The sequence below is a fragment of the Carassius auratus genome, chromosome 43 (assembly GCF_003368295.1).
Source record: "Carassius auratus strain Wakin chromosome 43, ASM336829v1, whole genome shotgun sequence".
Taxonomy (NCBI): Eukaryota; Metazoa; Chordata; class Actinopteri; order Cypriniformes; family Cyprinidae; genus Carassius; species Carassius auratus.
In genome coordinates, this window is record NC_039285.1 from 13,189,194 (window position 1) to 13,203,773 (window position 14,580).

The 14,580-nt window shown below is 38.7% G+C and overlaps 1 protein-coding gene and 1 long non-coding RNA gene across 2 annotated transcripts in view; one reads left to right on the top strand and one right to left on the bottom strand.

Annotated features, from left to right (window-relative positions):
• Positions 1 to 14,580, bottom strand: part of LOC113061746 (kin of IRRE-like protein 3) — a 233,924-nt gene that overhangs the window by 45,236 nt on the left and 174,108 nt on the right. The gene's annotated exons all lie outside the window — the stretch shown is intronic.
• On the top strand, positions 5,042 to 9,298 carry LOC113061748 (uncharacterized). Its single transcript, XR_003278417.1, has 6 exons — positions 5,042 to 5,210; positions 5,333 to 5,429; positions 6,117 to 6,231; positions 8,239 to 8,301; positions 8,881 to 8,935; positions 9,112 to 9,298. It is a non-coding gene; the product is annotated as an uncharacterized LOC113061748 (long non-coding RNA).

A 14,580-nucleotide genomic window follows, 5' to 3' on the forward strand; every position in this document is an offset into this window, starting at 1 on the left:
CTCCAATCCTCACAAGGTTAGTGAATAACAATAGAAACAAGCTCATAAAAAAATAAATGCGCTCAAAAAATAATTGCCCTCCCCACTCCCAATTTACCATCCCTTGTTGACACTGCCATTACCGCAAAGACCATAGCACATGACCCCATCCAGTCCCTGCTTTGTACTCCTCCTGAGGTAATGCAAAAAACACAAGTCTAGACTGAGTCCTGGAGTTGATAATTAAAAGTGTGTGTGTGTGTGTGTGTGTGTGTCAAGTAGCCTCCCAGGTTGGTTTTCATGGAGTTATAGTAATATAATGCAAAGATGTGTTATGGCACCTACGGCCATTTTGATCTGGCCAATTGTTAAGCACTCCTTGAAGCTCAACATTACAAAAGTAAGGTAAGGTAATGTATTTATAAAGCACAATTAAAAACAACAGGTAGTTGACCAATGTGCTGTACAATTTGGAAATATACAAACATACAATACTATACAGATATCTAGCTACTGTCATAAAACAAACAATAAACTTACTCAGCTATATGATTTAGACAGGAAAGCCAGATAAAAAAAGATGAGTTTTTAAGGATGACTAGGAGCTATGCTGTGGATGCAGAGACAAGACATCATCCCAGCCACTCAATATTAAAGGTCAGCCAGTGGAACAGGTGCAGGTCCCTGTCGCAATGACTTCACCTGCTCAGGAATCTCAGAAGTTTTCAGTTCAGGAAGGACGAGCTTTGGTTTACAACTCCCTCATCAGTTATCACCTTCAATATTACCCCCTTACACAACCAACTCATCATCAAACACAAAACAAGACTCTGACAAAGCAAGACTCACAAAATCTGACTCCTCCAAACTCCCTCTATCAGAACTGTATAGTTATCAGGAAAGCCAACCTAATCACAGAGGACCCCTCTCACCCCCTCCAACACTCCTTCTAGCTACTACCGTCAGGTTGACGATAGAACATATGTATACGAATTCATCCCCTCTGCAAAAGGGATCCTGGACACTGCTCAGTCAGCTGCTACCTCAATACCCCCATGTATTGAATTATGTCACATGTTTTCTAAATGTGAGTGGATCCCTGTCAAAGAGAGATTTATGTAACCTTTGTTGAAGTAGAGAATAAAGTATATCTTTTTTTCCACAGAGGGTGTGTTTCATGACTTGTTGGACTTACCATGTAAAGAAAATTTGAATTGGTAAAGCAAATCTCACACATATCATCATAAAGTAAAACAAACATGATTGGATGCTCATTTTTCACTTTAAGACCCTTCACAACTAACCAAACATGTATTCATGTTGTATGAATGAAACATGTTCAGAAACTGTGTGGGCATTTCAAAAGCAAACCGTGGTCAAGATGATGTGACAAAGTTTTAATAGACAATAGTGGACTTTTTACCATGAGGGAACGGAATGGGCCAGGGACACGCTGTTAATAGCTGTGGAATGATTTGAGGACTTATGTATCAGAAAACCCAGCAAGAATGGTGGCTGAATCCAAGTGTCCAATGCAAATTTATTTAAGTATTTTTGTTTAATAGGCCTAACTGTGCACATTATCTACCTCGTCACAGAATGAATACAACAAGTAGGCCTAGTTTACAGCACTTGGGTTACAATATTAAATATTATTTATAGACATAAAACTGATATTATGTCTCCCTTTGTCAAAATGAATTTCTTCCCCTGAATAGGCGTACCAAAGCTCAAAATAATTTTGCCATCTTGAAACTGGTCAGATATGCCTCCCCAAACAACACATAGCCAACAAATGCAGAGATTAAAAAAAAAAAAAAAATACACTAATATTAGGAAGATAATGTTGCCATTGCGGCGACACGTCATATCCTCTGCAGGTTACACCTCAGAATTGCGCCTTTTTGTAATCATTGCGAGTATCACATTCTACAGGTCGGTATGTATCTCTGGCTGTGTAATTTGCATTATTCATTTATTCGAAGGACCAATTGCTCATTACCTAACTATTTCTTTACATTAGTGCAGGTTGCATCATGAAAATTAGTTTGAGTCTGTTATGCTCTTGCAATTATGTAACGTTGTATCAGAGTTGTCTAATGTTATCTCTGGATTGCGCGCGTCTTTAAGAAACTTTAAGTCGGAGGTTCTGAAAGGGTGTCAAGCTACGTTTCAATTTTTTTTTTTTTTTTATATAATATTCGTCTCATTCGCAAACTCGAAAAGGTTTAGCGTGTCATTTGTACCATCTGCTATTAGACTTTTTAATGAAACACAAAAGGTAATGAATTGGATTGTCCACTATTGTAACTGTTTTTCTTGTATTGCTTTTTTTTATTATTAACTATTAATTCCTAAATGGTTTTGTGTGGGTGGGGTGGGGTGGGGCTTTATTTGCATATGTGTCTTCAATGTGCTCCACTTTAAAAAAACCGATTGTCCAAATCGGGGATAATAAAGTATACTTTAACTTTAAACAAGAATGCGTATTGAGCGATATGTTGGTTTGGTCGGACGATTACATTCATGGTGTTAAGTGGATATTTATTCCCTGCATTGTTTTGATAATATATAACTAGTAATCACTATTAACATTTTTGTTGATGAATGTATAAATGTTCATTCTAAAAATCATTCTAATGGTTTTTTTTTTGTCTTTGTTACAGATTATTTCAAAGATAGCTTTCAAAAAAACAAAAACAAAGGCACTTTTAAGAGCCATTCTCTCTCACTCTCTCTTGTCTCGTTCTCTCTCTCTCTCTCTAACTGATTCTCTCTCTCTCTCTCTCTCTCTCTCTCTCTATATATATATATATATATATCTCACACACACACACACACACACACACACACACACACACACACACACACTGTATTTTGTGTATCTGTGTTGTGTGTCAATTGTCCAGCCATGTCCAGAAATCCGATGCATTTTGCGGATCCTGTTGAGGTCAGGGGCCACATAGCTGCAGAAATCAGTCATGCGCTACTCCTTGAGGCCCAGGTGAGACCAATTTTAGTCACAATTGTATGAAATTTGCTATTGCTGTTGTTTGAGTAATCCAATGAAAAGTATAACTTTACAATCTTGATATTGTATCTGAAGATGTTGCTGTTATTGTCATGTAGGCTGCAATGGGAAACCCTTCCGTTCCTCCAAAAAAAAAAAAAAGGAGAAAGAGAGCAGCCACAAATCAAGTGGTCACAAGGCGACGTCACAAACGTCAAAAATCACCAACACATGCATCCGGTTTGTTGTGTACTTCACTGTTATCATGGTTAAATAATAATGATTATTTACAAAATGTCAGTGGGCGGAAATATGGTGTTATGTTAACCCTATTTGACAGACGTATGGTGGATTTTTTGAGGCACTATTACAAACTAAAATGTATGATACTTCAAGAGGATGATAGAATAGATAACCCAAAATATTTGCCTCTGCAGCTTCCGTGAACCCAGTGAGTGAGGAAGTCCAGGTACAAGGACTAGAATTGACTGCAAGTCTTGGTGAGTATGTCTCCTTATACGCAACTGTGTGTGTGTTGGGGGGGGGGGCTATAACTTTATAATCTTTTTACTGTAATACCATTAAGGTTTTACCATGGACAAGTCAAAAAGCATTCCACCAACTGAATGGACACTGTGTTCCTTGGTCAAACTGAATTTGTATAATGCGTTCCCATAACATAAAGATGGTTAAATAGTTGTTTTATTTTTCAGAAAATCGTCTTCAAGAGTTAAGGGGTACTCTTGCCTCTCTTGAAGTTCCAGTGGCAACAGCAGATACAACGTGGACACAACGTCAGTTACTCGCTGGAGTGAGAGCAAAGGAAGCAAGGCCAGTACTCCTTGATGCCAAACTCTCGGCACAGAGAGTATTAAGGCAAATATGCCAGAAATGCCATGAGGTGCAGGCCGTGATTCGATGTTTGGAGTGTGTCCCACTGGACTTCGAATACCTCTGTGGCAAGTGTGACAAAGAGGTCCACAGGAGGCAAATCTTCCATGGCAGGATGGCAATATTTCATGGCTACCTAGAGCCTATTCCACCAACAAAAGCAGTGGTGGTGGATGGGAATGGCCTGCCTCAATTTTGTGAGCAGGGTATGTTCATCCAACATTTTCCGTAAACTAGTTAAGAGTAATTCCAAAAATATTGTCTGATGATGTAAAAGGATAAGCTTTAAACTATTCATTTATATCACTTGTTGACTGAGTAATCAATTCTGTTGGTTTATGACAGGGTTTGATATGTGCCAAAACATTTCCTTTTTGTCATCAAGCAGTGATAGTGACATCTGGTATAGTGGATGTTGGACTGGGGTTTCGAATCACTAGTGTAACATGGGTGTATATAGATTGTTTGAGGGACCAAAATAAACAACAATTTTCTGTGTTGCAGTATGTCAGTTGCCTTTGCCCTCCCAAAAGGTACTATGTGGGTGCACAGAAGAGACTGTGGTCACCACTGGGAGGCAAATCTCATTGGTCACCATGAATGGTATGTTCTTGAAGTCACACTTTTTGTTTCAGTACCGCAGAACTTGTGCCCCAAGTTAACATCTGGAAGCATAGCAAAGCTGTTTCACTTCATCAATATACCAGGAATTTTAATGTCAAATGCCATGTCAAATATTGACTATTATCAATCACCTTTACCACAATTGTGTCTGTGAAACATCCTTAGTCTAATGTTTTTTTTTCTTTTTTGACAGGACGATATGAGGTGTCTTTACCTCGAAAGGTCTGTCCAAAGTGCAAGACTGAATGGACTCCAGGGGTTAAAGACCTTATGCAATACAATTATTGGCCAAGCACCACAAACTGCCAAACATTGTATGCATTTGAAGTGTTTGAGGCTTTCTCTAACATGAAGCTGTCAGCTCCCTCACTTTCAAGACTTGCTTTTTTAAAGCTGTTGGAGCACCAGTCTGTTCAAGGAGGAAGGGTTAGTCTGCCTGAATCACATTGTAACACACAATTATAACGCTATTCGTACTTTTGTGGGTATGTTTTTTTTCTATATCCATTGTTTTTTTCATTTCATAGATAGGGAAAATCTGTGCGGATACGTTTCAAAAGAGCTATTTTGAATATTGCCTATGCAAACATTCAGAGGACATGATGTCAGAAGTTGACTCTTTTTGCTGTCCAGCCTGTCAACCTGACATGTTGGCAGTGTGTTGCGATGGCAACCGAAAACATTACCGCTTCAGAAAATCAAGAGGGTATGTAAAGACTACACAGTCTTTTTTATAAATATATTTAACAAGAACATTGCCATTGAAATAGTTGCATGTAGAGTAAATGTGCGTTAGTTAAATTAGGTATTTTGTGATCATTTGTACAGAACTGAGGAACCGTCTTTATATGAGGGCTTGTTTATAGCCAAAGATGACGAAGTTCTGAGCTTTCTGGAGAAAATCAGAGGAAGCAGCGGGGCAAGAGTAAGTTTTATTCTGCATACCATAATCTGTTTATGTATGGGTGTATATTTGTTGAAATGAGTAACAGCTGACTTCACAGGCAAATGACAGTGGGACGTGTGGGGTGTCGAGGTTCAGGGCGAGTAAGGAGACATCCAACAAATCCTCCTCAAAAATTGATGAAGAGGGTATTCAGGTGGCAGTTTGCAGGTGTGTTGGTATTTCAGGAGTGTGCTATTGTACAGTGTCATTTGTCATTCATGTTGTGGACACTTCAATCTATATTTATCAATGTCATTTTTTTAATTAAAGTACAAATAGAGATGTGACTGTGTGTGTATGAAAGAGAGGAAGAAAGTGTGTGTTGGTATGTGAGCAAGGATTTTGAGCAACTCTTTGTGTAAACTGATCATTAACCATATTGTCTCTTATCAATCAGACACGGGGTATTATTGCGTGCCCTGAATCACTACCGTGGAGAAATCTTTGCATATCCAATGTTTATTCAAAAGGACATGGCAGAGAGAGCAAATGTTACCTTCTTCGCAATGGATGTTATCTGCAAGTAATTTCTCTAGGTCACATTTGGTCAACCTACTGTATATTAAATGATAAATACCTGAGTGTTTTAATCTGAGTCGTAGTTTTAGATTGATTTACAAGCAAATTGTGTTGGTAATACCAACTAATGATGCTCTTGTTTTCTAGGTACTGGCCCTACCTAAGCAAGGTGGCTGATAATTTCACCGATATGCAGCCGTTGATGGAAATGAGACCATTTCTGAGTGTCATGCACGCCAAAGCACACACAGCAAAATGCGAGGTACCTGAAATTACTGTAAATGGAGTAAGTTTACAGTTTTTTTCAATCGCTAACAAGCGCTTAACCATACTTCAGATACTTTTTCTAAACTCTTAACACAGACTCACACCTACAAAACACAATTGGCCAAATGGATAATTTTCTTCTCAAAAACACATTTTGTTAAATATATACTAAGTCTTCATTTCAAAATAGAACACATCTTTCTCTGCACACACCAACTTTACCAAAACACTGGAAATCTGACTCAAAATTAAATTATTCTGTCAAAGAATAACACTTGTTTTCACCTCAAAAGGTACATGCAGTCAATCAAAGTACACCAGGTTTCAGAATACTGGCTATTGTTGACATTACAAAAACTGCATAGACTTTTCAGTCTCAGTTTTACAGGTTTTTGCATGCAAAACATGCAAATTCATTGTTTTACACTAAATTTCTTGGTTAGGAACTGTATGTCCAAATGAATAGTAATGTTCACATTCAAAAGCATTCCAATAAAAAGCTATTTTTTTTCCTTTACTGTTTACTGCAGGAGGTACAGTAGAAACACGGTATGATAGAACAGAAAAGGTTTGACAGTATTGCTTACAGTGAACAAAATATCCATGAAACACATACGAGCATTCTGAACCAAAAAACAACAACAACAAAAAAGCCCAGATAAAAAAGGGGGGTAAAATAAAAACAATCTCTCACTGCTCCTCTCACTGCATCTCTCACTGCTCCTCTCACTGCTCCTCTCACTGCTCCTGCATCTCTCACTGCTCCTCTCACTGCATCTCTCACTGCTCCTGCTCCTCTCACTGCTCCTGCTCCTCTCACTGCATCTCTCACTGCTCCTCTCACTGCTCCTGCATCTCTCACTGCTCCTCTCACTGCATCTCTCACTGCTCCTGCTCCTCTCACTGCTCCTGCTCCTCTCACTGCATCTCTCACTGCTCCTCTCACTGCTCCTGCATCTCTCACTGCTCCTCTCACTGCATCTCTCACTGCTCCTGCTCCTCTCACTGCTCCTGCTCCTCTCACTGCATCTCTCACTGCTCCTCTCACTGCTCCTGCTCCTCTCACTGCATCTCTCACTGCATCTCTCACTGCTCCTCTCACTGCTCCTGCTCCTCTCACTGCATCTCTCACTGCATCTCTCACTGCTCCTCTCACTGCTCCTCTCACTGCTCCTGCTCCTCTCACTTCTCCTGCTCCTCTCACTGCATCTCTCACTGCATCTCTCACTGCTCCTCTCACTGCTCCTGCTCCTCTCACTGCTCCTCTCACTGCTCCTCTCACTGCTCCTGCTCCTCTCACTTCTCCTGCTCCTCTCACTGCATCTCTCACTGCATCTCTCACTGCTCCTCTCACTGCTCCTGCATCTCTCACTGCATCTCTCACTGCTCCTGCTCCTCTCACTGGGCCCCTTGCTCTTACTTTTCCTCGTCCATACATTACAGTGTTTGTCTTTTTCTGTTTCTGTTTCCAAAAATATCACTCAAAGTCCTCCTTTTATTGTATAAGTGTCAATGTAATAGAAAAAAATAACCCCTGCCATTGAGTCTAAGCCGGATTGGAATCACTTGTGGTTTGCCCAATTTACACAACATAAATCAGCTAAGATAATTTGTTTTTGAACTGATATCATCGCAGAAGCAGAGGTTTTTATACTGTATCTAAGATTTGGAACATTGTTTTTGCTATTGTGGGATGTTGTGTGTTAACATTTGTAAATACTACAAAAACGATCCATAATTTTGTTGGGAGGTATAGCTTGTTTGTTCAGAAAATGTAAGCATTGTGGAAATGTGTTCAATGACTCCATACTGTGTGAAAACGACATGAAATGTGTGAATGGTATGGCCACAATAGACAGATGCTGTGCTAATTGTGTTTAGAGTTTTGAAAATGTGACAACTGCTTGGACAAATGCTTGTTAGCGACTGAAAAAAACTGTAATATAATACATTACATTACACTTTTACCATTATAAGGAAATGATAAATCACTATGTTACAGGTGAGATGGGGTGGCAGGAATCAGGATGGAGCAGGGAACACTGTCGGAGAGGAAGTTGAGCAAGTATGTTATTACTGACTTTGTAACTATGCGGACATAGGAGACTTCACTGATACATGTGAGAGATAAGCGGAGTGTGGAGGATAAAGTACATCAGGATATCAAACAAAGATCTATCTTGCTAGAATGACCATCAGAGCACATTCTGAACTGTAGTTTCAACACCCATTATGTCTGAGTAAAAAGTGAAGCTATGTTCCCTCTGAGCTGCACTATTTAAGTATATACACTTTTTTGATCCTGTTCGGGAAATTCAGTCTCTGCATTTAACCCATCCGTGAATTAGTGGCACATACACAGCACACATGAGATGACACACACTAACTCAAAGCAGTGGGCAGTCATCTGTTAAGGTGTCAGAGGAGCAGTAAAGGTTTTGGTGCCTTGCTCAAGAGCACCTTAACCGTGGATGTGGACAGGACACCACAGAAAGGGTGTGTTTGTTTTAGTTTCCATGGAATTATAAGGTGGAGAGCTAATTGATGATCATATATTATATAATAAAATAAATATGGCTACATGTTTTGTGAATTTGTTTTGCTTTTTTGGTGTAAAGTAACTAGAAATTGTTTTTACACCTAGGTAAACAGCTTCCTCTCCAGGGCAGCTCTTGTAACTAAATACATGACAAAGGCAGGTTGGTATGACACATTACAAACCATACACCGTGATCAGGCATTTCTGACCTCTAAAATGTCATTTTCCTGTTCTCCTCTTACTAAAGTAATTGTTGTATTAAGTCATGTCTAACTGCAATGGTATTTCACATTTAAATTGATCCAATCACTCATGCAGATTTATTTTTTCAATCAGGGAGAGAAAATATGTTGACTCAACAGGCCATGGAGTGGAACAAAAAAAAGACAGCGAACCTTCACAAAGTCTTGGCCAACAGATACATCAAAGTAAGGACATTTTGCAATGTTCCTCTTGCCTGACACAATATACATTTTAACAACAAACAGCATATCTGGAGTTTGGCCATCTGTAATAAGCTCATTGATACATTGATTTATAAACTGTAGATGAAGGAATTTCTTGATTCCGGTATTGGCTGAAAGCTTGCATTATTTTTTTTTATTTTTTTGTGTGTGATTTAAAGATCTCAGAGAGGGCAAAGCTGGAAGATGCCAGCGTCAGTGAGTTCCGCAAGAAGAATGGCATCACTGAACAAACAGCACAGCAGTGGGTGTGTGATGTTCAGCAGTGGGCAGTCACAGGTAAATCATGCACAGTTTTCTGACTTTTCAGATATACAACTGTTAATTACTTTGTTCAAATATGAATTACATGAGGTGATCAGAAATGTTTAAATGAAACTTTCGCTTGACTGTTACCTATTCAGAGCCAGGGAGCACAACACAACAGGGAGCAACCGAGGATCTCAGGGCTGAGATAGAAAGTATCATAGTGGCCCTGCTACGCAAGAAGCAGGACCTCTATCGTCAGCATGGTTGGTTGACAGATATTCAAATGGCTCATTGCAAATGCAAACAAACTCTGTTTTCCTTGTTTTCACTTTCTTGTTTCACTTTGCAGATAGCAACCAGACCAGACAAAGAAAGAGAAGAAAAATAAGAGAATTAAAAAACAAACTAAGACAAAAGATCCGGCTCTACAATACTATTGCAGAGGATCCCATTGATGAGGGATTGGCATCCAATTTGACAGAGGACTACATCCTGCCTTGGGAGAGAAGTGAGGATGGTATGGTAGCCAATCTTAACATGTTCTCTAAAATGTATTCCTATATGCCTATGGTATAGCAATGAAAAACACCAAACTATGTTTTGGTTTGTAACTTAATCCTGAATACTAAATCACTTTTTCATGTTTCCATCAATTCCCTATTACCAAAGGCCACTCCTTCAGATTAAAACGGTCTGTTTTTGACCAAACAATGCTAATAAGACGCCTTGAGGAGGAGCAGAGCATCCTGGTGAAGGAGATGTCTCAACACATCACGTCTCTCCGGAAGGAGATAAAGGCAGTAGATAAGCTTAAAGAGAACATCAGAATGGGCTGTAAGTCAAATTCAGATTTGTTTCCCCTCACTAAAATAGTCCCTTTTCTACTGCTCAACTTGACTACAGTAATTTCCTGTGTATTAGCCTCATTGTGTATAAACCGCAGGACAGTATTTTATGCAAGAAACAAAACCACATTAACTGCCCCTGTGTATTAACCTTATAGCTGAAGAAATTTAGCAAAATCAATGTATAAGCAGCAGCTAATAGTTGGGAAATTACGGGAATCTGTTTAGTTAGACATTTTGTTTACCACTGCATAAAAGTATAAAATATAACTGGTTGCTATAGCGACACTGAAGTAAACTACCCTAGCTTCAACAATGTGGAAAAGATGGTAACAGCAATGACTATAACAGATAAAATCTTCAGCATTCTGTATTCATCACAATACAGACACGTTTTTGGGGAGATGGCAATATTTACTCTTATCAGCCATCCTGTCGTGCTAACACTGACAGATAGCTGCTGAGGGCATGCTCAGAATGTTAACATTATGATGCTAGTGATAACAATGACCACAGCAATCTCCAATATTTACATATCATCGTTAGAACCTCAACAGAGGTGAAACCAAAAGTGGTAGTCACAGAGTGTTAAAAAGTCGAGTTGAGCTGGTACCAGTCTGGAAAAGAGCAACAAGTTTTGTTTTGTTTTTTTCCCACTGCCATCACACCCATGTTAGTCATACTCCACCCTCACACTTTGTTTGTCCTATCCTCACCTTAACGCAGGCCCCCCCATCACACACAGTCACAGCCCTTGGCCCCAAACTAACTATATAACTATATGACAATTAAAGGTCCTTGTATCCCTTGCTTAAGATTTCATGCAACAAACAACCAAATGTTTCTGTCTATGTGAGTCTACATGCTTTGGAACAATACTAGTAATTCTTTTGTATGTTATGTTTATGTATGTTACAGATTTTGGTGACATGTCAGAGGATGCTGCAGCTGGTTGGAAAAGTGTCCTCATGCGGAGGTCCTCCATACTGGAGAGTTCATCACAAAATGCTGTGAGCATGTATAGTGCTATAGTTGACAACCTCCAGATACAGGACACAGAATGCAGTACGGACACTGATGATGAGTATGACCTTAGTAGTCCAGAGTCAGAAGATTAGGAAAGAGACCACTCTATGTTTTGTTTTGTTTTTAAGATCTGTTTCCTTTTTTGTTTTGTTTTTTGCAGTGGAGGCACTGACCGAACAACCACTGAGCCTCATTGGCCAGTTGAAACCCGTTAACCGATTAGTTCAAAATATGCTACGCTATTTGAAATTACAGCCATTTCGAGCCGCGCCTGCAATTTCGCAACTCTCTCGCATATCTCTGCCACTCTGCCAGTGCCTCCCGCTCACACACACACACACACTGCCCCGGCCCCGCCCTTCCACTCATGTAACTTTTTTTTTAATCCCATACAGTGCGAAACATGAGTTCCACAAACGCGGCACTGAGGAGGTTGTATGAGTACAAATGGCTCCTTTTGGGTACAAGGTGATCGTGTTGAAAATAAAGGCATTTATCTAGCATTAGAAGCTCATTTGAAACATTGCCGCGGCTCATTTAAGAAAATGACAGCTCCGAAGAGACGCCGCTTTAGTTTGAGGTAGTGCTAACAATAATAAAGAAAGATGATGGTCATCATCACCTTATGTGTTACCACTGAAATGTAGATGTGAGTGCGCAAACCCCAACGCTGTGACCTCGTGACAAATGTTTTTATCAGTTTATTAAGTACAAACAGGCGAGTTATGAAAAATTTAATGTGAAGGATTTGTTCACTTCACACAAAAAGATCTTGGAATGAGTTGGCTAACAGTAGTAGCGTTTAGTCCACTGTCTATAATAGCCAGGGCTTAATTTGAGCTGTTTCGTCACCTCCAATGTTGGATCCGGCACCTTCTGTGTCACTATGGAAAATTAATTGCCTAACAATGAAAAAAAAAAAATTACTGTTTGTGTTGTGTTCAATGTTGTTATTTGTCTGGTTAGTCTTTATTCCCCATTGAAGTTATACAAAAATCTTGTCTTTGCATTTTCGATGCATTTTGAATAAGCATTAAATAAGCGCATTTAATTTGTTAAAATATTATAATGTTGATGTTTTTTTCCATTTATGTTGATTTTATGAAAAGTGAACAGCATGAGTAAGATAGGGCACGCAATATGAGACATGGAGTGGGTCAGACATGACTTTGACCACTTCATTAAGTTCTGTTTTGTAGAAACCCTTTCTAGTTTTAAAGTGAATTTCGTTTTGAATAAATTGTATCTTAATTTTAATACATTTTTCATCGGCCAATTGCCTGGATGTAATGAATAAGAAGTAAATATAACAGACAATATAATCATGGAGGCGCCCGCGCGGTCACTTGCATTGCATGTTAACTGGAGTGCATCTCATCCTAACGTAACGAAACTCAGTGTATGCCTCACACAGACATGAGAAATAAATCAAATACACAAAGCTTGAAACGTCTTTAAAATAAATGTAATACTAAAAAAGAAAAAGGCTACTCTGATTAAACATGCGTTAAAAATTCTCTTCTTTTTTCTGTTACCTCCAACCTTGTTAGAGTCACCGGATCCACCCCACCTCTGTGCTCTGGGACCTCCCACTTTATAAATTAAGCACTGATAATAGCCTAATTTAGAGATCACTTTTTTTACCGACTACCGACAACTTTAAGCGGTTAACGTTGATACAGTCAACCATCAGTCAAAACGTCATCGGTTAACATCCCTAATTCTTACTATTCATAATGTTTCTGCACTCCAATGGTACGGTTACCGCACTGCACATATCTGTACGTATCTGTTTATATGGTTCATACTGTATATCCATATTTATTTATTTTTTACTACACTGCATATACATTATTATTACTACTATTATAATGTTACAGATACTACATTGCACATATCATGTTGTTCATGCATTGTTCATATTACATAGCCATATTTATTCTGCTCTTGTATGGTAACTGCTAATTCACTGCACATGTATAATTAATTTATATTACTCTAAACCACCTTCTGTAAACCAACCGTATACTACTGTTTAAACTGCATAATTGTCCTGTCTATTCACCACCTGTCTACTTTGTATATCACAATGCTGGTTTCTCTGTAAGTTCATTCCTTCTTAACTAGTTCACACGATGTTTTGTAGAAATGTTAAAGAGGATAAATTATTATGGTCTGAAGGAAATAAATAAAATAAAAAAATCAGCCTTGAATATGATTTCCCTTTGTCTCACAAGAAATTTAAAAGTCTTCCTACTTAACTATGGGAAGAGTGTATTTTTGACAACTCTGTCCATATGAGTACTAAATAAAATAAAAAATAATGAGATGCCCGCACTCTGCTATGCAAAAATGCAGGGTCGAAATGTTGCAGCACAATAAATGTATGGGAAAAATATCAGAGTACAGGCATCTCATTATTTTAAGTTGTATCTATCCCCCTTTTGCCCTGCACCACACAGGTGGGGATGAGCACACTACCACAACTGCTCTAATAATAATCCCATGTACAAGCATTCCATGCATTAATGTTGCCTACATTAACCAGATCAGGTGATAATGTTATGACTATTGAAATTGATTGTCTGTTTTCTGTAAATGTGGATTGTGCATAGGCCTAGGTCACTCTTCCGCCGAATAAATGTTCATGCATTGGTAATCCATGAGTAGCCCTAACAATAACAATATCCTTCTTTTAGACAATGACTTTATTGTCCTACTTTATTCACTTTGACAAGAATGATTAAAGGGTCCATCACATTAGGTTAATCCAAAAAGTAATGCCATGAAAATTTATTATTTTGAAATGACAAAACAAAATAACCATTCATAGAGTGAAACCTGAGTTTGTAGTCTGTGTGTCTCCCATGGATGAATCAGTGGTCGTATTGAAGATTCTTTTTTTAATCTAATGAAATAAATGGCTGCAAAACATGATCAAACTGGATTTTATTTAGAGAGGTAAAATGGCAGTTTAATTACTTTTACCATTTACATTGTAAACCCAGTCGACCTGAAGCCTTTAGGTTTCTAACTGAGCAGACAACATTAACCAACATCCAGATCAGACTGTTGAGGAAGGCTGTTGACCATGGAAGGCTAACTTGATCAAACTTAATTAATGGCAGCACAATGCAATAGCGCCATTGTAACACAGTTGACCTGAAGTATTCAAGTTTAATGAGTAAACAACAAAAGCAACACACAGAAAGAGACCAAGT